Here is a 9074-nt window from a genome sequence, read left to right as displayed (position 1 = left end):
AAATCTTAAAAAAAAAAAAAGTCCGAAACATATTGAGTGTAGAGACCAAGTAACAGAATATAAATTTGGATAGACAGGTCAGTGTAAATACTGTTCTTTGTTTAGCTTGCAACAGGTACATTAAAAGGGTTAGGTACAAACTCCTGAGACTGGATTTGATTTTAAGAACTTGTTCCATATAGCTTTACTACTGAAAGTATTCCTGCAATGCTTGTGATAGCTATGCCATATAATTGTACGTTAAATGTTCCAATGCTTTACTAATTTGAAATGATCATAACCATATTAAAACCTCACTTATATCCGCCAAATAAAAACCACATTGTCTGGGTACCATCTGTGATCTTCTCTTTTAATATGACAAATATTAGAACTTCAGAATCTATAAGTGATACATATAGATCGCTTCTAACCTCTCTTCTCCCAGAGATGCTGAACGAGTACCAGTATTAACTGATTAAGTTTCACTTTTTCTTTGTGTCCCTGGCCTTCTTGTACCAGGAGTAGTAATGAGTATTAAAATTACTCAATGCAAGATGAGCTTTTAGAGCCAAATGTAATATGAAAGATTACATATAACCAATTTCTTGTTTTATATCCAGGAAATAAAAATCCATAGGTTAAGTGACTCACTTAAAGTTTTCAGATCTAAAGATGAAATAGATCATATTCAGAGCAAAGAAGAAAAATTACTGAATTTATCAAAAAGGTTACTTCTTCTTTCTACTGATTTGTCAAAGAGCATTTACTAAATTAAAACCTCCTGACTTATTTAGAACATTAGGACAAATATATTTGAGACTGTTTCCCTCACTTTCTTTGTGCACACTGGCTTCTTTGTTGGTGCTAAGATTACTTATGAAAAATCAGAAGATAAATCCTGCAAGCTTAGCATCTCAATTCTGGAGTCCTGCAAGAGAGAAAATGAAAATGAACAGGAGGGGAAATATTCAGATTTAAAGTAATATCAATCTTTTCAAGAAAAAGAGGGGTGCTAGAAGATAACAGACCTTTGTCTTTCAAGCAGGAATTCTATATTCACGCAGACTTCATCAGTAAAGTAATAAGGGTAAAATAAAAACACATTTAGTCTACACAGTCTCAAAAATTCTCATCACATGTACCCTTTTTTAGGGAGCTACAGGAGGAAGTGCTCTACCAAAAATGAAAGAGTAAACTGAGAGAAAGGAAAACAAGGAACCTAAGAAGACAGGTGAGAGGTGACAAAAATGCCCATTATCCACCTTCTGACCTCTTGGCTCATGCCTCAAATGTGGCCTGGCCTCATACCTCAGTCCTGACACCTAGTGCTGCTGCTTAATTTTCACCTCATCTTCCCTTCCTCAACCTTAATTCAGATAGCCTGACTATCTGGTAAACAAGTAAATCTTTCATTTGAACTGTCCTGGCCTATAAGACCTCATGCTGTACCCAGTCCCTCAGGGGTGGGCTTCTCTTGGAGATCCTTCAGCCCAGTGACCAAGTCCCAGGTAGGGTTCATGGGACTTGACTCGCAGGACGGCAAAAGATTTTGCAGCAATTGTGGGTAGCTCCTGTCCAGAAGGATTATGCAGTGTTTCAAAACCCAAGCCCTTGCTACATGTTTTAGAATATTGCCAAAATTAGGGATCTTTCTTGGGCCAGGTTTCATCTCACTTCTTTTAATTATAGTGAGAAAGTAATTTCAAGACCCCAAGAGACAGAACACAGGTTGATGTGGTCTCATCTCTCTGAGCAGTCCAGGAGCCCTTGCAGGCATATCTCATTTGGTCTTAGGGTAACAAAAGAGCTTCTCACCACCTATAGCCAAGGGCCATGGCCATGATCAATATGTGTTTCCAAGGGGATAGGTATACTGTGTGTCCTGGGTGACATCCAGGCACAACTCTCTTCTTCCAGGCCCATGAGAATAGCTTTTTGGAGCCTTCCAATTACATGGTTCACCTTACTTGTGACAGGTTTAGTGGACACATCCAATCCCAACTTTTTTGCCTCATTTGAGGCACTAAGTAGTGTATACTTTTCAAATATCTAATAGAAAATAACTAGCAAGCATATTATCTGGACAAAGAGAAAATTGTCACAAGAATTTTGCATATATTTCATGACTCTCCCTTTCTGTAGTATGTACAGCATATCCTTTGGGAAGGAGACATGATCTCAGCGTGACTTCCTTAAGAATAACAGACACTGTCACAGTTTGCTAATCCCATTTGTTTCCCAGGAGAAGAGAAAGATTACTAATTACACAGCATGGGTCGAGGCCCATAAAGTAGGTTTCATATGAAGGCTCTGCACTCAGAGCACAATCTCTAACTCCTGCTATACCTGCAGAATGGTATTCAGAAGACACAGCCCAATTTCCAGACTTACTTTTGAACTTTTAAAACTTTGTAAATAAGTAGATATCAAGGATTTTAGGCAAATGGATTAAAAGAGTGTTATTTCTGATACCTTCCCTAACCAAGCAAATGTAAAGTTGGGTTATCCTGCATTTGTAGTAAATCAGCCCATTTGAATATACAACACCCTAGGAGAGGAAGACCTCCCACCTCCCCCTGCCCTCAGTGACAGCTTTTCTCATTTTCTTTGCCTTAATGCTTTCCCATAAGTAGGAGACAAAAACACACCCACACACATTAACATATCATTGGGTTATGCTGCAAACAAAAACAAGCTGATTGTAATACAGTGAGAGATGTGCTAATGTAGGAGCATGAAGTGCCACTAGAAAACAAATGAAGCAACTTGTCAGGCTGTCCAGGGTGTGGGACAGAGTGGGATGGGAGATGACCAGTCATGGAAGCCTTTCAGAATTAGGTTGGGACCTTGAAGAATGATTCAGATTATGCCATGCAACTATAAGAAAGAAAGTTATTTCCACTGAAAGAATAAATAATGCCAGTATCATTGCCTTTGCTGGCCAGGTTGCCAAAACCCCCTTTTAAAAACCATTCACTTCTTGGAGCAAAGAAACCCATATTCTCCTTTGCTGGTTTTAGAAGAAAGACAAAAAGAAGAACATAAACAAGAATGGTCTCCCCAGAGCATACACCTTTCTGGGTCAATCTCATTTCCCACTGCTGACAACGAAGTCAGTACCTCTTCGTTACCATCCTTGGGATTAAACTCCACCTTCTTTCCAGGGCAGGAGTGGCCCAAGAAGAGCAACCCAAACGCTTAATCTGGAGTTCTAAAACAGTACCTCCCACTCACTTCTGTTCCTGATCTTCTCATGACAGGTGCCTCATTGAACCAATAGCATCAGGAAACTCCATTACACAGCTACGCTTTCAACAAGAGCCTCTATGCCACACATTTCACCCCAAGAATGGCTTCACAAGAATGGCCAGCAAGAAGAAAACCTCTTATCCTGCCATAATCTGCCCTGGTCTTCTCTCCAAGGCACCTGAGATCTTTTATGCCTGGTTCTCTCTAGCCCAAATAGTTTTAGGACACTAGATTTTATTAAAATGTTCACATACAAGTAATAATAATGATTTCTTCCAACAGCATAAAAACCACATATTGAATTTTCTTAAAATTTGTCTTAGCTATCCTGACAATTTCTCCCATTTGAACACATTAAGATAATTGTTCTGCACCAATCACTGGTGTAAGAATCAGGAAGTCAGGGGGAAAAGACTCTGAAAATGAAAACAATTTCAAGTGGTAAAAGTTTTGAGTATAGAATACAGGGTTTTTAAGGACCTCTGTCTGAAAATATACTTTGGTTATAGCTTTAAAAAATTCACTCAGAGAAACAGAACCACTAGGAGTGATATAAAAGAAGAAATTTATGATATGGCTTAGTACTTACCCAATGTCGGAAAGAGCTGAGAAGATAAAGATCCGAAAAATGTTGCTGAAGGCAAGGGGAAAGTCCCAAATGAGTCAGAACTTGCAGGGAGCTCTGGAAGCCAGCATGTGGGACCACGAAGTCTATGGAAGTTTGTTGGCTCTTTATGACTTCCACCTCTATGAGTTGTCAGCAAAGTGTCTGATAGAAACCTGGAGTCACCTTTGGTAAGGCTAGCATCAGGAAGGAGGGAAGAGCAAATGCCCTCAGCAACACCCCTGCATTCAATGATAACCTTCAGAATATAATGACTGCTTCTCTTCTGCCTTCCAGAACACACACAGATTTCCAGTGAGCCAAATCCAATCTGAAATTACATGGAGAAGGAGAAACTGAAAAACGTAGTTCTCAACGTGACCAAGTAGACAATAATTTGGCTTATCAGTATTTTTACTTAACTATTATTTTTTTGGAAATCTGAACATTATTTAGATAATATTAAGAAATTGTTAACTATTTTTTTAGATGTAAAAAGTTTTGTGATTATGTTTTAAAGAGCCCTTTTTTTGGAGAGATGTATTCTGAAATACTTACAGAAAAGATCGCCCAATGCCTGAGAATTGCCCCCAAATAACAAAGGTAGCAAGTGCATTGTGGGTAATTGGTCATCAGAGCTCTAACAATTCATTATGTAAAAACTCCACCTCAAACTCAGTAAGTCCAAGATGAATGCATCACGTGTGTCAGACTTCCATTAAACAATCCAAAACAAATAAAACAAAAAACAACTTTTCTGAGTATCACTCAATTTCTATAACCTCTAAGTGGTCCTGTGTGTTCCATACCCAAGACGTCTATCAAACTTTCCTCCCTGTTTTGCATCCGGGCAGTCCCTGCCTTATGACATTGCTTGCCTGCATTAAAGAAATAGCTGTCCCTTCTGCCATCCTGCCTCTAATCTAATGTTGCTCCAAACCCTCCATTAAACCAGAGTGATCTTTCTAAAATGTAAAATTCTCATTATTTTACTTAAAATGTTTTAGTGACTCCTTATCACCTATCATACAGATTTTCTTTCTCAGTGTAGTATACATATTCTGATCCTCATTTACTTTGTTTGCTCCAATTTCCTGCCCTACCCCCAAATATTTTGTGCCCCCAACTGTTCTGAACTACTTATAAAACACTGAATATAAAACTATTTCCTGCCTCTGTGCTTGCTCCCTCTGCTAAGAATTCATTTCCTCACCTCAATCCCCTTGCAAATATAGCTGTCTGGCAAATTCTTGCTCATCCTCTCAGATTTGGCTCAAATGTGGCCTTCCTTGCGGTGTCTTCTAATGTTTCCTCACCTCCTCCTGATCCCGAAACTTAGTCTGTGACACTCTTCTAACAGTGTTCAGCACCTGCCTCATTATACTGGGTTTGCTGGCTTACATCCTGGTTTTTCATGTTGGACTATGAATTCCTCAACGGTAAGACTACCTCTCATTCATCTTTGTAGCTTCAGACACTAACACTTCCCTGGCACATGCTATGGGCTCAATAAACATTTGGTTAAGAAATTAACTGATGGATTACAAGACCTGACATGTTTAAATATTTTATTCCATATTTAAAACTGCTTCCATATAAATTATGATTCCCATAAAATATAGGTTTATATTTATAAAGAACTGATTAATTTGGAGGTAATTCAATAAATGTAGATGGCCAAATACTGAAATTCAGTCTAAATCTTGAAATGGCCCTAAATCATATGACCTCATTGACCAGACTAATAAGATCTCAATTTCTAAATCTCAGTTTCACCGGTGCTGTTCAAACATGGTCTTGACCTGCCATCAGAACATAGAACAACAAAGGAAACATCTGGTTTTTCTTAACTTTGGGGCGACAAATCCATTTGTTAACAGTAGCAATGGGAGAGCCAGCAGTACTTGATAACAGCTCTAACTTGGGGAGCCTGGGCCAAAACAGATGGCCGAGTCACTTCAGGGAAAGCTCTAAAAAGATGTCTTTTCTAATTCAGGTTACACACTCCTTGAAAGTTCCTTCAACATAAGCATAAAGTTTGCAGAAGATTTTATTGGCTCTGACAGTTCTGTCAGAGGTTAGTTTGCAATTGCCTCTTGGGGACAGTTTGGTTGGATTTTTTTCAAAGTAAGTAAAGCAGGAATGTTTATAGTAGACCAAAACACTGGAAGTCCAAAGCATTTTGCATCACCACTGACTTTCTGAACATGACCTTTGACTGGTCACAATTTGTCAGCCATCTTAGTTTTTTAAACTATACATTGGTAAACCAAGGTTAATCCAGAGTTACTGCTACTTCTTCTGTGTACATATATCAACAGTAATTATGTTTAAACACTGAAGTTGTTAGACAAAACACTGAAATTTGGCCAATACAAGAGTGTTGGAACCATCTTTGTTATACCTCAAAATACATTAGTTACCTGTAATAGTTAGAGTGATTCTAATTAAACCATTCATCTATCACTTTTCAATGCCGCTAAGACCTATATATTCCCTCTTAAACTGTTAAATTTTGTAGCCATTTCTAAAGTGCCTAATTTACCTTTGGACTCACCAAACATACCATCCTTAAGTTGATTATTAAATCAGCCAATCATTGAAATAGAAAAAAGAATTTTATCATATTTGTATCTAATACAAGACAATAGTTAATAAGAACCACACACTGGAGTACTTTCTTTCTAATTTAATGTCCCTTTGTGTACAAACAACTAGTAAATTATTTGGTATGTTTGCTCCAAATGGACTGGTTCCAGTAAAACTGTTGATACTTAATTTTTAAAAATAATATCTTTCAACTTCAGAACTGTTTTTATAGCTGAACAAATTGATGCACAGGGGCTAAGTGCTAAAGCAATCATTTAGTGGTAAACTCTAGAATTGTTGTAATTACACAAACACATATACTCACATATGCATTTTTAAAGACCTATCCATAAAGAAATGCTGATCAATGAAGGAAAAAGTGTTTATTTTTTTAGTGCATTATTTCCCAAGCAGGGCTAATCCATTCCTATTAGTGCCAAACTATTTAAATTGAGAGGAAATGGATAAGCTAGCTAAGAAATAATGCTATTAAAAAAGAAGAAGAAGAAATAATGTTATACTATACTATATAAAAATGAAAGATTTTCCCCATTTTCTTTACCAAAATGCTTTTTTTTTTTTTAACCAATTCACCATAAGGTAAAAGAAAAGGAAAAAGGGAAAGAAAAATTAACACAACCTCAGGGAGGAAAGTATTGATAGCAGAAACAATTTTAAGAGTCTTCTGGGACTTTCTGAAAGTCTTTACCTTTATTTTTCACCTTCAGAGAAGAAAGTGACCCTCCAACATACCTTTAAAGACTCCTGACTCTCCCTTTTTCTCTCACATTTCCTACGTCCCCAAAGAAGGGCTGAAGAGTTGTGAAAACAGACATTGGAGAGAGCATCACAGTTCCTTTTCACACTCGGGAGGTCTGAGTTCTACATTTATAGCCCAGGCCATAGGCCACCCTGACTGCTCAGGATCCTTGCCTCACCCAACCTGTGCAGTGCTTTGCAGATGGACAATGTAGGTAGTACCAGCACCTTTATTCTGCATAGCAATATCCAGTCCTCAAGGGTAAAACAACCAGAGGGTTGATTATGCCTTAAGTTGCAGCTGACTTTGTGTACAGAGAAGAAAAGAAAATAAGAAGAAGCTTTAAGTTCTGCTGTTCCATGTTAAATGACTACGCCATTCTCCAGACGACCAGAAACAATTTATAAGAGTTACAATGGGAAATGCAGGAGTTCTGCAAAGAGACAGACTTAGGTCTGAGGTATGACCCCGGATAAGTTACCTGATCTCTCTGAGCCTCATTTCCCTGGATGTAATCTGAGAAGGATGATTCCTATCCTGGAGTTTTGTTATGAGGACATAAGTAGAACTCAAACACATGACTAATACATGGCAGACATTTAATAAATGAGAGCTAAATACATTATTCCTTTGCTTGATTTTAGGAGAGAAGCAAAAAGCTCGATGTGAAAATGAGCCGAATCACTAATAAAAACTGCAGTACCCTGTTGGAGATGGCAATTTTTTTTTTGCTTTTCTGTGTCCAGTTTCATAGGCTTCTGAGTAAAATCATGATACTTACAGCTTCTAGAGCCTAGCAGTCATGTACTTGTCCTCAATACTGAATATGCTTAGTCATATTCTTAGATAACATTGCATGTTTTATTTTTAGAGACCCAGCCACCAAACAAATGACCAATACAAATTAACACAAAAGCAGTTAATATGAAAGTGCCCTGTTCTAACCCTTTATATCTGGCTTTCCTTTCCCTGTGGCAAGGTTTCCCAAAGTGTGTTCCCTATTACTAATTTTACAGAAGATCGTTACTGAAGATGTTAAGAAGAAAAAAGCATGTTTTTATTTTTGTTTTGTTCTGTTGTGGTTTTCCATGTGAGTTTTCAGAACCTTAAAAATTCTATTGTATATGAGGTATCTCTAAAAATGTAAAATGAGTCCTACATCCCCAAATTCTATTTGCCCACAAAGATGAGTTGAGGAACGGTCATCTGGATTCTTTTTGTCCTTTTGTGGAGACGTTTCCACAGGCACAATAATAGGGGCAATGGGGCTAGAGAAGGAGGGAAAGCAGAGAGAGCGAGTCCAAGAATTAATACTCTGTAAGAGTCACAAATCCTAATGCCTACAGGAGAAAGTGGTATCAAGATCAGAAGTAGTGTGGATGCATTACAAGAGAAGATGGTAAGATGACAGCAAACTGCAGAACGTATGTTCTGTCTACCACAATTCCAACTATTACAAAATATTCTGTGGGCCTGTTACATGTTTGTGGTTTCTGCCCTCCAGTTTTCCAGCATGAAGCCCCTGTTCTAAAAAGATCACTTTCATTTTTGTTTCAAATACAGTACCAGCAAGTAAACTTAAAGAATACCTTTTAAGATCCAAATTTTAACATTTTAAAGGGAGAGCAGAAAGGATATGACATGTATAGAGAAGGATACCACCCCCTTCTTCTCAGTCTTGACCATGGCTACCATTAGGCCTATTTCAGGGTTAAGAGATGGGGTTCTGTTTATAGTTTAGCACTGTGTTATCCTCAAATATGTGGTAAGAATAGCTCATGTCTTTTGAGCTCTTATATTTCCCCAGACACAATTCCATGTGCTTTACTTATAGTTCTTCATTTCATCCTCACAATAACCCTATTATTATCCTCATTTTGCAGATAAGGC

This window comes from Lontra canadensis, unplaced genomic scaffold (assembly GCF_010015895.1).
Source record: "Lontra canadensis isolate GAN:19392208 unplaced genomic scaffold, GSC_riverotter_1.0 scaffold2, whole genome shotgun sequence".
Lineage (NCBI taxonomy): Eukaryota > Metazoa > Chordata > Mammalia > Carnivora > Mustelidae > Lontra > Lontra canadensis.
Note: the sequence above shows the minus strand (reverse complement) of the source record.